This window comes from Eubalaena glacialis, chromosome 18 (genome assembly GCF_028564815.1).
Source record: "Eubalaena glacialis isolate mEubGla1 chromosome 18, mEubGla1.1.hap2.+ XY, whole genome shotgun sequence".
NCBI classification, from domain to species: Eukaryota; Metazoa; Chordata; class Mammalia; order Artiodactyla; family Balaenidae; genus Eubalaena; species Eubalaena glacialis.
The window spans coordinates 45594309-45613424 of record NC_083733.1 but is presented as its reverse complement, the minus strand read 5'-3'; positions in this window follow the sequence as shown (position 1 = coordinate 45613424).

Below are 19116 nucleotides of genomic sequence, written 5' to 3'. Positions count from 1 at the left end.
GCCTGTTGGCTACTTTCCTCTTTCCGACCCTCTCAGGAAACTCCTCCAGAAAGCCTTTAGGACCCGCTTAGAGAGAACAGCTGCGAAGTGGATGCACAGAACATTAACCTAGCTCCCAGCCCAGGGTCCCAAACATCCATCTTTCTCTGGAGGGTACGTACCCCACCCAGGGATTCAAGCACGGAGTTTGCCTTGTACAACTTACACAGGAAATTGGGAGGAGATGTAGGGCCACTCTACTTGCGATCACACTACGTGGCCCGGAGAAGTTATCATGCAGCAGAATTCAACCCCCTTCCTCTACACGTGTGTACCCCAAAGAAGCGCTGGACAGTGGGTGTTCTCAGGCCAAGAGCAGTCCTTGTTCTGGGCTGCACCTGCTCTGTGGTTCAAAGTTTCTCTGACTCTGCTCCTTCGGAAGCATTTCAGAGCTGACGCTATCCCTGGGCTGCCAAAGCAAAGAGGACAAGAGGCCTCTCACACTGAAGGCATGGGCTTGTTTCCCCTGAAGAAAGTGTAAGTCGCCCCTCCCAGGCCTGAGGCGTGTAAGAAGACACCATTTGCTCTGCGCAAGGAAAATGCAAGTAGGTGTACTCGATTTGGGCTGCCTGGTGAAACAACCTGCGCTCACCAGCACCCTGAATACCTTTCCTGCACTTTGATTCCTAGCTGGGTGAACTCGGCCTTCGGAGGCTAGATGGGACCAAACGTGTTCAGCTTGTAGGGAAAGCCTTTGACCAATGGCCAATATGCTTGTGCTTGTGCGAGGGTTAGGCAGGCACTTGCCAACACAGGGTCTTTACCTTACCATAAGCTGTCCCTTTGGGCTGAAGCAGGCGGCGTGTGTGGATCACAGCCTGGGAAGCAGGGCCTCAGGGGAGTCTGCCAACAGACTGCCCTCCAGTAGAGCCAGCTGAGAAAAGGTGGCAAGGCTGATGGAACCCGCTTACAACGAAATGTTTCTCTTCAGCAGAGGAGGTTTTGCTGCCACACGTCAGCAGCTCCTCTCCCTCAGAGTGCTGTTCCTAGGTAGACTAGGAAAAGCCACCACGTTCCCCAGCTTAGAAGAGGCTCTTTTCCTACTTGGTTTCATCCGTGAGAGAGCCAGAAGGGCTGATCTCAACCAGTCGGGCTGCACAGCCTGAGTCCTTGGGGCAGGGCAGTCCTGAGCCAATGTGCCACCTAAGGAATGCAAGCCAAGTTTCCTTGCCACAGGAAAGCACACCGAGGCCTGGTGTTTTCTCTATGAAATTGACGTGGGCTTGAAGGGTGAGGCCTTTACTACATTGTGGAAAAGCTCGGGGTTACGGCTCTCTTTCTCCCTCTCTCGGTCCCATAACCTGGGCTCAGCCTTGAGGGAATGCTGAGTGGCAGAGACTGCCTCTCTGCCGGACTCAGAAGGCTTCTTCCCTTTAGGGCAATGCCGTTTGTGTCTTACTTCGTGGAGGAGGAATGAGGGCGCCCAGAGATATTCTGACTTGAAATACCTAACGACAGAGGATCTGGAGGAGCCGGTTTCTCGGTGGAAGGAGCCCAAAAGCCTGCATTGCTAAGGTCTCTTTGAGAGCTGCCAGACATTCTGCCGTCCTAGGCCTAAGAATTGGACATTGTGACGGCATGGCAACACTTGGAATCCTAGGACCCAGTGGAAGCGCACCTCGCAAACTGGATGGAAGAAGCTTCCAAGCACAGTGTTCTTTCATGTCCCAAAGAGAACGCTAGTGTCTGAGGCTGGTAGCCTTGTTGCTAGAGAGAACTGGCATCCCCGTGGGCCTGTTGGCTACTTTCCTCTTTCCGACCCTCTCAGGAAACTCCTCCAGAAAGCCTTTAGGACCCGCTTAGAGAGAACAGCTGCGAAGTGGATGCACAGAACATTAACCTAGCTCCCAGCCCAGGGTCCCAAACATCCATCTTTCTCTGGAGGGTACGTACCCCACCCAGGGATTCAAGCACGGAGTTTGCCTTGTACAACTTACACAGGAAATTGGGAGGAGATGTAGGGCCACTCTACTTGCGATCACACTACGTGGCCCGGAGAAGTTATCACGCAGCAGAATTCAACCCCCTTCCTCTACACGTGTGTACCCCAAAGAAGCGCTGGACAGTGGGTGTTCTCAGGCCAAGAGCAGTCCTTGTTCTGGGCTGCACCTGCTCTGTGGTTCAAAGTTTCTCTGACTCTGCTCCTTCGGAAGCATTTCAGAGCTGACGCTATCCCTGGGCTGCCAAAGCAAAGAGGACAAGAGGCCTCTCACACTGAAGGCATGGGCTTGTTTCCCCTGAAGAAAGTGTAAGTCGCCCCTCCCAGGCCTGAGGCGTGTAAGAAGACACCATTTGCTCTGCGCAAGGAAAATGCAAGTAGGTGTACTCGATTTGGGCTGCCTGGTGAAACAACCTGCGCTCACCAGCACCCTGAGTACCTTTCCTGCACTTTGATTCCTAGCTGGGTGAACTCGGCCTTCGGAGGCTAGATGGGACCAAACGTGTTCAGCTTGTAGGGAAAGCCTTTGACCAATGGCCAATATGCTTGTGCTTGTGCGAGGGTTAGGCAGGCACTTGCCAACACAGGGTCTTTACCTTACCATAAGCTGTCCCTTTGGGCTGAAGCAGGCGGCGTGTGTGGATCACAGCCTGGGAAGCAGGGCCTCAGGGGAGTCTGCCAACAGACTGCCCTCCAGTAGAGCCAGCTGAGAAAAGGTGGCAAGGCTGATGGAACCCGCTTACAACGAAATGTTTCTCTTCAGCAGAGGAGGTTTTGCTGCCACACGTCAGCAGCTCCTCTCCCTCAGAGTGCTGTTCCTAGGTAGACTAGGAAAAGCCACCACGTTCCCCAGCTTAGAAGAGGCTCTTTTCCTACTTGGTTTCATCCGTGAGAGAGCCAGAAGGGCTGATCTCAACCAGTCGGGCTGCACAGCCTGAGTCCTTGGGGCAGGGCAGTCCTGAGCCAATGTGCCACCTAAGGAATGCAAGCCAAGTTTCCTTGCCACAGGAAAGCACACCGAGGCGTGGTGTTTTCTCTATGAAATTGACGTGGGCTTGAAGGGTGAGGCCTTTACTACATTGTGTACGGAGGTACTCGATTTGGGCTGCCTGGTGAAACAACCTGCGCTCACCAGCACCCTGAGTACCTTTCCTGAACTTTGATTCCTAGCTAGGTCAACTCGGCCTTCGGAGGCTAGATGGGACCAAACGTGTTCAGCTTGTGGGGAAAGCCTTTGACCAATGGCCAATATGCTTGTGCTTGTGCGAGGGTTAGGCAGGCACTTGCCAACACAGGGTTTTTACCTTACCATAAGCTGTCCCTTTGGGCTGAAGCAGGCGGCGTGTGTGGATCACAGCCTGGGAAGCAGGGCCTCAGGGGAGTCTGCCAACAGACTGCCCTCCAGTAGAGCCAGCTGAGAAAAGGTGGCAAGGCTGATGGAACCCGCTTACAACGAAATGTTTCTCTTCAGCAGAGGAGGTTTTGCTGCCACACGTCAGCAGCTCCTCTCCCTCAGAGTGCTGTTCCTAGGTAGACTAGGAAAAGCCACCACGTTCCCCAGCTTAGAAGAGGCTCTTTTCCTAGTTGGTTTCATCCGTGAGAGAGCCAGAAGGGCTGATCTCAACCAGTCGGGCTGCACAGCCTGAGTCCTTGGGGCAGGGCAGTCCTGAGCCAATGTGCCACCTAAGGAATGCAAGCCAAGTTTCCTTGCCACAGGAAAGCACACCGAGGCCTGGTGTTTTCTCTATGAAATTGACGTGGGCTTGAAGGGTGAGGCCTTTACTACATTGTGGAAAAGCTCGGGGTTACGGCTCTCTTTCTCCCTCTCTTGGTCCCATAACCTGGGCTCAGCCTTGAGGGAATGCAGAGTGGCAGAGACTGCCTCTCTGCCGGACTCAGAAGGCTTCTTCCCTTTAGGGCAATGCCGTTTGTGTCTTACTTCGTGGAGGAGGAATGAGGGCGCCCAGAGATATTCTGACTTGAAATACCTAACGACAGAGGATCTGGAGGAGCCGGTTTCTCGGTGGAAGGAGCCCAAAAGCCTGCATTGCTAAGGTCTCTTTGAGAGCTGCCAGACATTCTGCCGTCCTAGGCCTAAGAATTGGACATTGTGACGGCATGGCAACACTTGGAATCCTAGGACCCAGTGGAAGCGCACCTCGCAAACTGGATGGAAGAAGCTTCCAAGCACAGTGTTCTTTCATGTCCCAAAGAGAACGCTAGTGTCTGAGGCTGGTAGCCTTGTTGCTAGAGAGAACTGGCATCCCCGTGGGCCTGTTGGCTACTTTCCTCTTTCCGACCCTCTCAGGAAACTCCTCCAGAAAGCCTTTAGGACCCGCTTAGAGAGAACAGCTGCGAAGTGGATGCACAGAACATTAACCTAGCTCCCAGCCCAGGGTCCCAAACATCCATCTTTCTCTGGAGGGTACGTACCCCACCCAGGGATTCAAGCACGGAGTTTGCCTTGTACAACTTACACAGGAAATTGGGAGGAGATGTAGGGCCACTCTACTTGCGATCACACTACGTGGCCCGGAGAAGTTATCAGGCAGCAGAATTCAACCCCCTTCCTCTACACGTGTGTACCCCAAAGAAGCGCTGGACAGTGGGTGTTCTCAGGCCAAGAGCAGTCCTTGTTCTGGGCTGCACCTGCTCTGTGGTTCAAAGTTTCTCTGACTCTGCTCCTTCGGAAGCATTTCAGAGCTGACGCTATCCCTGGGCTGCCAAAGCAAAGAGGACAAGAGGCCTCTCACACTGAAGGCATGGGCTTGTTTCCCCTGAAGAAAGTGTAAGTCGCCCCTCCCAGGCCTGAGGCATGTAAGAAGACACCATTTGCTCTGCGCAAGGAAAATGCAAGTAGGTGTACTCGATTTGGGCTGCCTGGTGAAACAACCTGTGCTCACCAGCACCCTGAGTACCTTTCCTGCACTTTGATTCCTAGCTGGGTGAACTCGGCCTTCGGAGGCTAGATGGGACGAAACGTGTTCAGCTTGTAGGGAAAGCCTTTGACCAATGGCCAATATGCTTGTGCTTGTGCGAGGGTTAGGCAGGCACTTGCCAACACAGGGTCTTTACCTTACCATAAGCTGTCCCTTTGGGCTGAAGCAGGCGGCGTGTGTGGATCACAGCCTGGGAAGCAGGGCCTCAGGGGAGTCTGCCAACAGACTGCCCTCCAGTAGAGCCAGCTGAGAAAAGGTGGCAAGGCTGATGGAACCCGCTTACAACGAAATGTTTCTCTTCAGCAGAGGAGGTTTTGCTGCCACACGTCAGCAGCTCCTCTCCCTCAGAGTGCTGTTCCTAGGTAGACTAGGAAAAGCCACCACGTTCCCCAGCTTAGAAGAGGCTCTTCTCCTAGTTGGTTTCATCCGTGAGAGAGCCAGAAGGGCTGATCTCAACCAGTCGGGCTGCACAGCCTGAGTCCTTGGGGCAGGGCAGTCCTGAGCCAATGTGCCACCTAAGGAATGCAAGCCAAGTTTCCTTGCCACAGGAAAGCACACCGAGGCCTGGTGTTTTCTCTATGAAATTGACGTGGGCTTGAAGGGTGAGGCCTTTACTACATTGTGTACGGAGGTACTCGATTTGGGCTGCCTGGTGAAACAACCTGCGCTCACCAGCACCCTGAGTACCTTTCCTGAACTTTGATTCCTAGCTAGGTCAACTCGGCCTTCGGAGGCTAGATGGGACCAAACGTGTTCAGCTTGTGGGGAAAGCCTTTGACCAATGGCCAATATGCTTGTGCTTGTGCGAGGGTTAGGCAGGTACTTGCCAACACAGGGTTTTTACCTTACCATAAGCTGTCCCTTTGGGCTGAAGCAGGCGGCGTGTGTGGATCACAGCCTGGGAAGCAGGGCCTCAGGGGAGTCTGCCAACAGACTGCCCTCCAGTATAGCCAGCTGAGAAAAGGTGGCAAGGCTGATGGAACCTGCTTACAACGAAATGTTTCTCTTCAGCAGAGGAGATTTTGCTACCACACGTCAGCAGCTCCTCTCCGTCAGAGTGCTGTTCCTGTGTAGACTAGGAAAAGCCACCACGTTCCCCAGCTTAGAAGAGGCTCTTTTCCTAGTTGGTTTCATCCGAGAGAGAGCCAGAAGGGCTGATCTCAACCAGTCGGGCTGCACAGCCTGAGTCCTTGGGGCAGGGCAGTCCTGAGCCAATGTGCCACCTAAGGAATGCAAGCCAAGTTTCCTTGCCACAGGAAAGCACACCGAGGCCTGGTGTTTTCTCTATGAAATTGACGTGGGCTTGAAGGGTGAGGCCTTTACTACATTGTGGAAAAGCTCGGGGTTACGGCTCTCTTTCTCCCTCTCTCGGTCCCATAACCTGGGCTCAGCCTTGAGGGAATGCAGAGTGGCAGAGACTGCCTCTCTGCCGGACTCAGAAGGCTTCTTCCCTTTAGGGCAATGCCGTTTGTGTCTTACTTCGTGGAGGAGGAATGAGGGCGCCCAGAGATATTCTGACATGAAATACCTAACGACAGAGGATCTGGAGGAGCCGGTTTCTCGGTGGAAGGAGCCCAAAAGCCTGCATTGCTAAGGTCTCTTTGAGAGCTGCCAGACACTCTGCCGTCCTAGGCCTAAGAATTGGACATTGTGACGGCATGGCAACACTTGGAATCCTAGGACCCAGTGGAAGCGCACCTCGCAAACTGGATGGAAGAAGCTTCCAAGCACAGTGTTCTTTCATGTCCCAAAGAGAACGCTAGTGTCTGAGGCTGGTAGCCTTGTTGCTAGAGAGAACTGGCATCCCCGTGGGCCTGTTGGCTACTTTCCTCTTTCCGACCCTCTCAGGAAACTCCTCCAGAAAGCCTTTAGGACCCGCTTAGAGAGAACAGCTGCGACGTGGATGCACAGAACATTAACCTAGCTCCCAGCCCAGGGTCCCAAACATCCATCTTTCTCTGGAGGGTACGTACCCCACCCAGGGATTCAAGCACGGAGTTTGCCTTGTACAACTTACACGGGAAATTGGGAGGAGATGTAGGGCCACTCTACTTGCGATCACACTACGTGGCCCGGAGAAGTTATCACGCAGCAGAATTCAACCCCCTTCCTCTACACGTGTGTACCCCAAAGAAGCGCTGGACAGTGGGTGTTCTCAGGCCAAGAGCAGTCCTTGTTCTGGGCTGCACCTGCTCTGTGGTTCAAAGTTTCTCTGACTCTGCTCCTTTGGAAGCATTTCAGAGCTGACGCTATCCCTGGGCTGCCAAAGCAAAGAGGACAAGAGGCCTCTCACACTGAAGGCATGGGCTTGTTTCCCCTGAAGAAAGTGTAAGTCGCCCCTCCCAGGCCTGAGGCGTGTAAGAAGACACCATTTGCTCTGCGCAAGGAAAATGCAAGTAGGTGTACTCGATTTGGGCTGCCTGGTGAAACAACCTGCGCTCACCAGCACCCTGAGTACCTTTCCTGCACTTTGATTCCTAGCTGGGTGAACTCGGCCTTCGGAGGCTAGATGGGACCAAACGTGTTCAGCTTGTAGGGAAAGCCTTTGACCAATGGCCAATATGCTTGTGTTTGTGCGAGGGTTAGGCAGGCACTTGCCAACACAGGGTCTTTACCTTACCATAAGCTGTCCCTTTGGGCTGAAGCAGGCGGCGTGTGTGGATCACAGCCTGGGAAGCAGGGCCTCAGGGGAGTCTGCCAACAGACTGCCCTCCAGTAGAGCCAGCTGAGAAAAGGTGGCAAGGCTGATGGAACCCGCTTACAACGAAATGTTTCTCTTCAGCAGAGGAGGTTTTGCTGCCACACGTCAGCAGCTCCTCTCCCTCAGAGTGCTGTTCCTAGGTAGACTAGGAAAAGCCACCACGTTCCCCAGCTCAGAAGAGGCTCTTTTCCTACTTGGTTTCATCCGTGAGAGAGCCAGAAGGGCTGATCTCAACCAGTCGGGCTGCACAGCCTGAGTTCTTGGGGCAGGGCAGTCCTGAGCCAATGTGCCACCTAAGGAATGCAAGCCAAGTTTCCTTGCCACAGGAAAGCACACCGAGGCGTGGTGTTTTCTCTATGAAATTGACGTGGGCTTGAAGGGTGAGGCCTTTACTACATTGTGGAAAAGCTCGGGGTTACGGCTCTCTTTCTCCCTCTCTCGGTCCCATAACCTGGGCTCAGCCTTGAGGGAATGCAGAGTGGCAGAGACTGCCTCTCTGCCGGACTCAGAAGGCTTCTTCCCTTTAGGGCAATGCCGTTTGTGTCTTACTTCGTGGAGGAGGAATGAGGGCGCCCAGAGATATTCTGACATGAAATACCTAACGACAGAGGATCTGGAGGAGCCGGTTTCTCGGTGGAAGGAGCCCAAAAGCCTGCATTGCTAAGGTCTCTTTGAGAGCTGCCAGACACTCTGCCGTCCTAGGCCTAAGAATTGGACATTGTGACGGCATGGCAACACTTGGAATCCTAGGACCCAGTGGAAGCGCACCTCGCAAACTGGATGGAAGAAGCTTCCAAGCACAGTGTTCTTTCATGTCCCAAAGAGAACGCTAGTGTCTGAGGCTGGTAGCCTTGTTGCTAGAGAGAACTGGCATCCCTGTGGGCCTGTTGGCTACTTTCCTCTTTCCGACCCTCTCAGGAAACTCCTCCAGAAAGCCTTTAGGACCCGCTTAGAGAGAACAGCTGCGAAGTGGATGCACAGAACATTAACCTAGCTCCCAGCCCAGGGTCCCAAACATCCATCTTTCTCTGGAGGGTACGTACCCCACCCAGGGATTCAAGCACGGAGTTTGCCTTGTACAACTTACACAGGAAATTGGGAGGAGATGTAGGGCCACTCTACTTGCGATCACACTACGTGGCCCGGAGAAGTTATCACGCAGCAGAATTCAACCCCCTTCCTCTACACGTGTGTACCCCAAAGAAGCGCTGGACAGTGGGTGTTCTCAGGCCAAGAGCAGTCCTTGTTCTGGGCTGCACCTGCTCTGTGGTTCAAAGTTTCTCTGACTCTGCTCCTTCGGAAGCATTTCAGAGCTGACGCTATCCCTGGGCTGCCAAAGCAAAGAGGACAAGAGGCCTCTCACACTGAAGGCATGGGCTTGTTTCCCCTGAAGAAAGTGTAAGTCGCCCCTCCCAGGCCTGAGGCGTGTAAGAAGACACCATTTGCTCTGCGCAAGGAAAATGCAAGTAGGTGTACTCGATTTGGGCTGCCTGGTGAAACAACCTGCGCTCACCAGCACCCTGAATACCTTTCCTGCACTTTGATTCCTAGCTGGGTGAACTCGGCCTTCGGAGGCTAGATGGGACCAAACGTGTTCAGCTTGTAGGGAAAGCCTTTGACCAATGGCCAATATGCTTGTGCTTGTGCGAGGGTTAGGCAGGCACTTGCCAACACAGGGTCTTTACCTTACCATAAGCTGTCCCTTTGGGCTGAAGCAGGCGGCGTGTGTGGATCACAGCCTGGGAAGCAGGGCCTCAGGGGAGTCTGCCAACAGACTGCCCTCCAGTAGAGCCAGCTGAGAAAAGGTGGCAAGGCTGATGGAACCCGCTTACAACGAAATGTTTCTCTTCAGCAGAGGAGGTTTTGCTGCCACACGTCAGCAGCTCCTCTCCCTCAGAGTGCTGTTCCTAGGTAGACTAGGAAAAGCCACCACGTTCCCCAGCTTAGAAGAGGCTCTTCTCCTAGTTGGTTTCATCCGTGAGAGAGCCAGAAGGGCTGATCTCAACCAGTCGGGCTGCACAGCCTGAGTCCTTGGGGCAGGGCAGTCCTGAGCCAATGTGCCACCTAAGGAATGCAAGCCAAGTTTCCTTGCCACAGGAAAGCACACCGAGGCCTGGTGTTTTCTCTATGAAATTGACGTGGGCTTGAAGGGTGAGGCCTTTACTACATTGTGGAAAAGCTCGGGGTTACGGCTCTCTTTCTCCCTCTCTCGGTCCCATAACCTGGGCTCAGCCTTGAGGGAATGCAGAGTGGCAGAGACTGCCTCTCTGCCGGACTCAGAAGGCTTCTTCCCTTTAGGGCAATGCCGTTTGTGTCTTACTTCGTGGAGGAGGAATGAGGGCGCCCAGAGATATTCTGACATGAAATACCTAACGACAGAGGATCTGGAGGAGCCGGTTTCTCGGTGGAAGGAGCCCAAAAGCCTGCATTGCTAAGGTCTCTTTGAGAGCTGCCAGACACTCTGCCGTCCTAGGCCTAAGAATTGGACATTGTGACGGCATGGCAACACTTGGAATCCTAGGACCCAGTGGAAGCGCACCTCGCAAACTGGATGGAAGAAGCTTCCAAGCACAGTGTTCTTTCATGTCCCAAAGAGAACGCTAGTGTCTGAGGCTGGTAGCCTTGTTGCTAGAGAGAACTGGCATCCCCGTGGGCCTGTTGGCTACTTTCCTCTTTCCGACCCTCTCAGGAAACTCCTCCAGAAAGCCTTTAGGACCCGCTTAGAGAGAACAGCTGCGAAGTGGATGCACAGAACATTAACCTAGCTCCCAGCCCAGGGTCCCAAACATCCATCTTTCTCTGGAGGGTACGTACCCCACCCAGGGATTCAAGCACGGAGTTTGCCTTGTACAACTTACACAGGAAATTGGGAGGAGATGTAGGGCCACTCTACTTGCGATCACACTACGTGGACCGGAGAAGTTATCACGCAGCAGAACTCAACCCCCTTCCTCTACACGTGTGTACCCCAAAGAAGCGCTGGACAGTGGGTGTTCTCAGGCCAAGAGCAGTCCTTGTTCTGGGCTGCACCTGCTCTGTGGTTCAAAGTTTCTCTGACTCTGCTCCTTCGGAAGCATTTCAGAGCTGACGCTATCCCTGGGCTGCCAAAGCAAAGAGGACAAGAGGCCTCTCACACTGAAGGCATGGGCTTGTTTCCCCTGAAGAAAGTGTAAGTCGCCCCTCCCAGGCCTGAGGCGTGTAAGAAGACACCATTTGCTCTGCACAAGGAAAATGCAAGTAGGTGTACTGGATTTGGGCTGCCTGGTGAAACAACCTGCGCTCACCAGCACCCTGAGTACCTTTCCTGCACTTTGATTCCTAGCTAGGTGAACTCGGCCTTCGGAGGCTAGATGGGACCAAACGTGTTCAGCTTGTAGGGAAAGCCTTTGACCAATGGCCAATATGCTTGTGCTTGTGCGAGGGTTAGGCAGGCACTTGCCAACACAGGGTCTTTACCTTACCATAAGCTGTCCCTTTGGGCTGAAGCAGGCGGCGTGTGTGGATCACAGCCTGGGAAGCAGGGCCTCAGGGGAGTCTGCCAACAGACTGCCCTCCAGTAGAGCCAGCTGAGAAAAGGTGGCAAGGCTGCTGGAACCCGCTTACAACGAAATGTTTCTCTTCAGCAGAGGAGGTTTTGCTGCCACACGTCAGCAGCTCCTCTCCCTCAGAGTGCTGTTCCTAGGTAGACTAGGAAAAGCCACCACGTTCCCCAGCTTAGAAGAGGCTCTTCTCCTAGTTGGTTTCATCCGTGAGAGAGCCAGAAGGGCTGATCTCCACCAGTCGGGCTACACAGCCTGAGTCCTTGGGGCAGGGCACTCCTGAGCCAATGTGCCACCTAAGGAATGCAAGCCAAGTTTCCTTGCCACAGGAAAGCACACCGAGGCCTGGTGTTTTCTCTATGAAATTGACGTGGGCTTGAAGGGTGAGGCCTTTACTACATTGTGTACGGAGGTACTCGATTTGGGCTGCCTGGTGAAACAACCTGCGCTCACCAGCACCCTGAGTACCTTTCCTGAACTTTGATTCCTAGCTAGGTCAACTCGGCCTTCGGAGGCTAGATGGGACCAAACGTGTTCAGCTTGTGGGGAAAGCCTTTGACCAATGGCCAATATGCTTGTGCTTGTGCGAGGGTTAGGCAGGCACTTGACAACACAGGGTTTTTACCTTACCATAAGCTGTCCCTTTCGGCTGAAGCAGGCGGCGTGTGTGGATCACAGCCTGGGAAGCAGGGCCTCAGGGGAGTCTGCCAACAGACTGCCCTCCAGTATAGCCAGCTGATAAAAGGTGGCAAGGCTGATGGAACCTGCTTACAACGAAATGTTTCTCTTCAGCAGAGGAGATTTTGCTACCACACGTCAGCAGCTCCTCTCCGTCAGAGTGCTGTTCCTGTGTAGACTAGGAAAAGCCACCACGTTCCCCAGCTTAGAAGAGGCTCTTTTCCTAGTTGGTTTCATCCAAGAGAGAGCCAGAAGGGCTGATCTCAACCAGTCGGGCTGCACAGCCTGAGTCCTTGGGGCAGGGCAGTCCTGAGCCAATGTGCCACCTAAGGAATGCAAGCCAAGTTTCCTTGCCACAGGAAAGCACACCGAGGCCTGGTGTTTTCTCTATGAAATTGACGTGGGCTTGAAGGGTGAGGCCTTTACTACATTGTGGAAAAGCTCGGGGTTACGGCTCTCTTTCTCCCTCTCTCGGTCCCATAACCTGGGCTCAGCCTTGAGGGAATGCAGAGTGGCAGAGACTGCCTCTCTGCCGGACTCAGAAGGCTTCTTCCCTTTAGGGCAATGCCGTTTGTGTCTTACTTCGTGGAGGAGGAATGAGGGCGCCCAGAGATATTCTGACATGAAATACCTAACGACAGAGGATCTGGAGGAGCCGGTTTCTCGGTGGAAGGAGCCCAAAAGCCTGCATTGCTAAGGTCTCTTTGAGAGCTGCCAGACACTCTGCCGTCCTAGGCCTAAGAATTGGACATTGTGACGGCATGGCAACACTTGGAATCCTAGGACCCAGTGGAAGCGCACCTCGCAAACTGGATGGAAGAAGCTTCCAAGCACAGTGTTCTTTCATGTCCCAAAGAGAACGCTAGTGTCTGAGGCTGGTAGCCTTGTTGCTAGAGAGAACTGGCATCCCCGTGGGCCTGTTGGCTACTTTCCTCTTTCCGACCCTCTCAGGAAACTCCTCCAGAAAGCCTTTAGGACCCGCTTAGAGAGAACAGCTGCGAAGTGGATGCACAGAACATTAACCTAGCTCCCAGCCCAGGGTCCCAAACATCCATCTTTCTCTGGAGGGTACGTACCCCACCCAGGGATTCAAGCACGGAGTTTGCCTTGTACAACTTACACAGGAAATTGGGAGGAGATGTAGGGCCACTCTACTTGCGATCACACTACGTGGCCCGGAGAAGTTATCATGCAGCAGAACTCAACCCCCTTCCTCTACACGTGTGTACCCCAAAGAAGCGCTGGACAGTGGGTGTTCTCAGGCCAAGAGCAGTCCTTGTTCTGGGCTGCACCTGCTCTGTGGTTCAAAGTTTCTCTGACTCTGCTCCTTCGGAAGCATTTCAGAGCTGACGCTATCCCTGGGCTGCCAAAGCAAAGAGGACAAGAGGCCTCTCACACTGAAGGCATGGGCTTGTTTCCCCTGAAGAAAGTGTAAGTCGCCCCTCCCAGGCCTGAGGCGTGTAAGAAGACACCATTTGCTCTGCGCAAGGAAAATGCAAGTAGGTGTACTCGATTTGGGCTGCCTGGTGAAACAACCTGCGCTCACCAGCACCCTGAGTACCTTTCCTGCACTTTGATTCCTAGCTAGGTGAACTCGGCCTTCGGAGGCTAGATGGGACCAAACGTGTTCAGCTTGTAGGGAAAGCCTTTGACCAATGGCCAATATGCTTGTGCTTGTGCGAGGGTTAGGCAGGCACTTGCCAACACAGGGTCTTTACCTTACCATAAGCTGTCCCTTTGGGCTGAAGCAGGCGGCGTGTGTGGATCACAGCCTGGGAAGCAGGGCCTCAGGGGAGTCTGCCAACAGACTGCCCTCCAGTAGAGCCAGCTGAGAAAAGGTGGCAAGGCTGATGGAACCCGCTTACAACGAAATGTTTCTCTTCAGCAGAGGAGGTTTTGCTGCCACACGTCAGCAGCTCCTCTCCCTCAGAGTGCTGTTCCTAGGTAGACTAGGAAAAGCCACCATGTTCCTCAGCTTAGAAGAGGCTCTTCTCCTAGTTGGTTTCATCCGTGAGAGAGCCAAAAGGGCTGATCTCCACCAGTCGGGCTACACAGCCTGAGTCCTTGGGGTGGGGCAGTCCTGAGCCAATGTGCCACCTAAGGAATGCAAGCCAAGTTTCCTTGCCACAGGAAAGCACACCGAGGCCTGGTGTTTTCTCTATGAAATTGACGTGGGCTTGAAGGGTGAGGCCTTTACTACATTGTGTACGGAGGTACTCGATTTGGGCTGCCTGGTGAAACAACCTGCGCTCACCAGCACCCTGAGTACCTTTCCTGAACTTTGATTCCTAGCTAGGTCAACTCGGCCTTCGGAGGCTAGATGGGACCAAACGTGTTCAGCTTGTGGGGAAAGCCTTTGACCAATGGCCAATATGCTTGTGCTTGTGCGAGGGTTAGGCAGGCACTTGACAACACAGGGTTTTTACCTTACCATAAGCTGTCCCTTTGGGCTGAAGCAGGCGGCGTGTGTGGATCACAGCCTGGGAAGCAGGGCCTCAGGGGAGTCTGCCAACAGACTGCCCTCCAGTATAGCCAGCTGAGAAAAGGTGGCAAGGCTGATGGAACCTGCTTACAACGAAATGTTTCTCTTCAGCAGAGGAGATTTTGCTACCACACGTCAGCAGCTCCTCTCCGTCAGAGTGCTGTTCCTGTGTAGACTAGGAAAAGCCACCACGTTCCCCAGCTTAGAAGAGGCTCTTTTCCTACTTGGTTTCATCCGTGAGAGAGCCAGAAGGGCTGATCTCAACCAGTCGGGCTGCACAGCCTGAGTCCTTGGGGCAGGGCAGTCCTGAGCCAATGTGCCACCTAAGGAATGCAAGCCAAGTTTCCTTGCCACAGGAAAGCACACCGAGGCCTGGTGTTTTCTCTATGAAATTGACGTGGGCTTGAAGGGTGAGGCCTTTACTACATTGTGGAAAAGCTCGGGGTTACGGCTCTCTTTCTCCCTCTCTCGGTCCCATAACCTGGGCTCAGCCTTGAGGGAATGCTGAGTGGCAGAGACTGCCTCTCTGCCGGACTCAGAAGGCTTCTTCCCTTTAGGGCAATGCCGTTTGTGTCTTACTTCGTGGAGGAGGAATGAGGGCGCCCAGAGATATTCTGACTTGAAATACCTAACGACAGAGGATCTGGAGGAGCCGGTTTCTCGGTGGAAGGAGCCCAAAAGCCTGCATTGCTAAGGTCTCTTTGAGAGCTGCCAGACATTCTGCCGTCCTAGGCCTAAGAATTGGACATTGTGACGGCATGGCAACACTTGGAATCCTAAGACCCAGTGGAAGCGCACCTCGCAAACTGGATGGAAGAAGCTTCCAAGCACAGTGTTCTTTCATGTCCCAAAGAGAACGCTAGTGTCTGAGGCTGGTAGCCTTGTTGCTAGAGAGAACTGGCATCCCCGTGGGCCTGTTGGCTACTTTCCTCTTTCCGACCCTCTCAGGAAACTCCTCCAGAAAGCCTTTAGGACCCGCTTAGAGAGAACAGCTGCGAAGTGGATGCACAGAACATTAACCTAGCTCCCAGCCCAGGGTCCCAAACATCCATCTTTCTCTGGAGGGTACGTACCCCACCCAGGGATTCAAGCACGGAGTTTGCCTTGTACAACTTACACAGGAAATTGGGAGGAGATGTAGGGCCACTCTACTTGCGATCACACTACGTGGCCCGGAGAAGTTATCAGGCAGCAGAATTCAACCCCCTTCCTCTACACGTGTGTACCCCAAAGAAGCGCTGGACAGTGGGTGTTCTCAGGCCAAGAGCAGTCCTTGTTCTGGGCTGCACCTGCTCTGTGGTTCAAAGTTTCTCTGACTCTGCTCCTTCGGAAGCATTTCAGAGCTGACGCTATCCCTGGGCTGCCAAAGCAAAGAGGACAAGAGGCCTCTCACACTGAAGGCATGGGCTTGTTTCCCCTGAAGAAAGTGTAAGTCGCCCCTCCCAGGCCTGAGGCGTGTAAGAAGACACCATTTGCTCTGCGCAAGGAAAATGCAAGTAGGTGTACTCGATTTGGGCTGCCTGGTGAAACAACCTGCGCTCACCAGCACCCTGAGTACCTTTCCTGCACTTTGATTCCTAGCTGGGTGAACTCGGCCTTCGGAGGCTAGATGGGACCAAACGTGTTCAGCTTGTAGGGAAAGCCTTTGACCAATGGCCAATATGCTTGTGCTTGTGCGAGGGTTAGGCAGGCACTTGCCAACACAGGGTCTTTACCTTACCATAAGCTGTCCCTTTGGGCTGAAGCAGGCGGCGTGTGTGGATCACAGCCTGGGAAGCAGGGCCTCAGGGGAGTCTGCCAACAGACTGCCCTCCAGTAGAGCCAGCTGAGAAAAGGTGGCAAGGCTGATGGAACCCGCTTACAACGAAATGTTTCTCTTCAGCAGAGGAGGTTTTGCTGCCACACGTCAGCAGCTCCTCTCCCTCAGAGTGCTGTTCCTAGGTAGACTAGGAAAAGCCACCACGTTCCCCAGCTTAGAAGAGGCTCTTCTCCTAGTTGGTTTCATCCGTGAGAGAGCCAGAAGGGCTGATCTCCACCAGTCGGGCTACAGAGCCTGAGTCCTTGGGGCAGGGCAGTCCTGAGCCAATGTGCCACCTAAGGAATGCAAGCCAAGTTTCCTTGCCACAGGAAAGCACACCGAGGCCTGGTGTTTTCTCTATGAAATTGACGTGGGCTTGAAGGGTGAGGCCTTTACTACATTGTGTACGGAGGTACTCGATTTGGGCTGCCTGGTGAAACAACCTGCGCTCACCAGCACCCTGAGTACCTTTCCTGAACTTTGATTCCTAGCTAGGTCAACTCGGCCTTCGGAGGCTAGATGGGACCAAACGTGTTCAGCTTGTGGGGAAAGCCTTTGACCAATGGCCAATATGCTTGTGCTTGTGCGAGGGTTAGGCAGGCACTTGACAACACAGGGTTTTTACCTTACCATAAGCTGTCCCTTTGGGCTGAAGCAGGCGGCGTGTGTGGATCACAGCCTGGGAAGCAGGGCCTCAGGGGAGTCTGCCAACAGACTGCCCTCCAGTAGAGCCAGCTGAGAAAAGGTGGCAAGGCTGATGTAACCCGCTTACAGCGAAATGTTTCTCTTCAGCAGAGGAGGTTTTGCTGCCACACGTCAGCAGCTCCTCTCCCTCAGAGTGCTGTTCCTAGGTAGACTAGGAAAAGCCACCACGTTCCCCAGCTTAGAAGAGGCTCTTCTCCTAGTTGGTTTCATCCGTGAGAGAGCCAGAAGGGCTGATCTCCACCAGTCGGGCTACACAGCCTGAGTCCTTGGGGTGGGGCAGTCCTGAGCCAATGTGCCACCTAAGGAATGCAAGCCAAGTTTCCTTGCCACAGGAAAGCACACCGAGGCCTGGTGTTTTCTCTATGAAATTGACGTGGGCTTGAAGGGTGAGGCCTTTACTACATTGTGTACGGAGGTACTCGATTTGGGCTGCCTGGTGAAACAACCTGCGCTCACCAGCACCCTGAGTACCTTTCCTGAACTTTGATTCCTAGCTAGGTCAACTCGGCCTTCGGAGGCTAGATGGGACCAAACGTGTTCAGCTTGTGGGGAAAGCCTTTGACCAATGGCCAATATGCTTGTGCTTGTGCGAGGGTTAGGCAGGCACTTGACAACACAGGGTTTTTACCTTACCATAAGCTGTCCCTTTGGGCTGAAGCAGGCGGCGTGTGTGGATCACAGCCTGGGAAGCAGGGCCTCAGGGGAGTCTGCCAACAGACTGCCCTCCAGTATAGCCAGCTGAGAAAAGGTGGCAAGGCTGATGGAACCCGCTTACAACGAAATGTTTCTCTTCAGCAGAGGAGATTTTGCTACCACACGTCAGCAGCTCCTCTCCGTCAGAGTGCTGTTCCTGTGTAGACTAGGAAAAGCCACCACGTTCCCCAGCTTAGAAGAGGCTCTTTTCCTAGTTGGTTTCATCCGTGAGAGAGCCAGAAGGGCTGATCTCAACCAGTCGGGCTGCACAGCCTGAGTCCTTGGGGCAGGGCAGTCCTGAGCCAATGTGCCACCTATGGAATGCAAGCTAAGTTTCCTTGCCACAGGAAAGCACACCGAGGCCTGGTGTTTTCTCTATGAAATTGACGTGGGCTTGAAGGGTGAGGCCTTTACTACATTGTGGAAAAGCTCGGGGTTACGGCTCTCTTTCTCCCTCTCTCGGTCCCATAACCTGGGCTCAGCCTTGAGGGAATGCAGAGTGGCAGAGACTGCCTCTCTGCCGGACTCAGAAGGCTTCTTCCCTTTAGGGCAATGCCGTTTGTGTCTTACTTCGTGGAGGAGGAATGAGGGCGCCCAGAGATATTCTGACATGAAATACCTAACGACAGAGGATCTGGAGGAGCCGGTTTCTCGGTGGAAGGAGCCCAAAAGCCTGCATTGCTAAGGTCTCTTTGAGAGCTGCCAGACACTCTGCCGTCCTAGGCCTAAGAATTGGACATTGTGACGGCATGGCAACACTTGGAATCCTAGGACCCAGTGGAAGCGCACCTCGCAAACTGGATGGAAGAAGCTTCCAAGCACAGTGTTCTTTCATGTCCCAAAGAGAACGCTAGTGTCTGAGGCTGGTAGCCTTGTTGCTAGAGAGAACTGGCATCCCCGTGGGCCTGTTGGCTACTTTCCTCTTTCCGACCCTCTCAGGAAACTCCTCCAGAAAGCCTTTAGGACCCGCTTAGAGAGAACAGCTGCGAAGTGGATGCACAGAACATTAACCTAGCTCCCAGCCCAGGGTCCCAAACATCCATCTTTCTCTGGAGGGTACGTACCCCACCCAGGGATTCAAGCACGGAGTTTGCCTTGTACAACTTACACAGGAAATTGGGAGGAGATGTAGGGCCACTCTACTTGCGATCACACTACGTGGCCCGGAGAAGTTATCACGCAGCAGAATTCAACCCCCTTCCTCTACACGTGTGTACCCCAAAGAAGCGCTGGACAGTGGGTGTTCTCAGGCCAAGAGCAGTCCTTGTTCTGGGCTGCACCTGCTCTGTGGTTCAAAGTTTCTCTGACTCTGCTCCTTCGGAAGCATTTCAGAGCTGACGCTATCCCTGGGCTGCCAAAGCAAAGAGGACAAGAGGCCTCTCACACTGAAGGCATGGGCTTGTTTCCCCTGAAGAAACTGTAAGTCGCCCCTCCCAGGCCTGAGGCGTGTAAGAAGACGCCATTTGCTCTGCGCAAGGAAAATGCAAGTAGGTGTACTCGATTTGGGCTGCCTGGTGAAACAACCTGCGCTCACCAGCACCCTGAGTACCTTTCCTGAACTTTGATTCCTAGCTAGGTGAACTCGGCCTTCGGAGGCTAGATG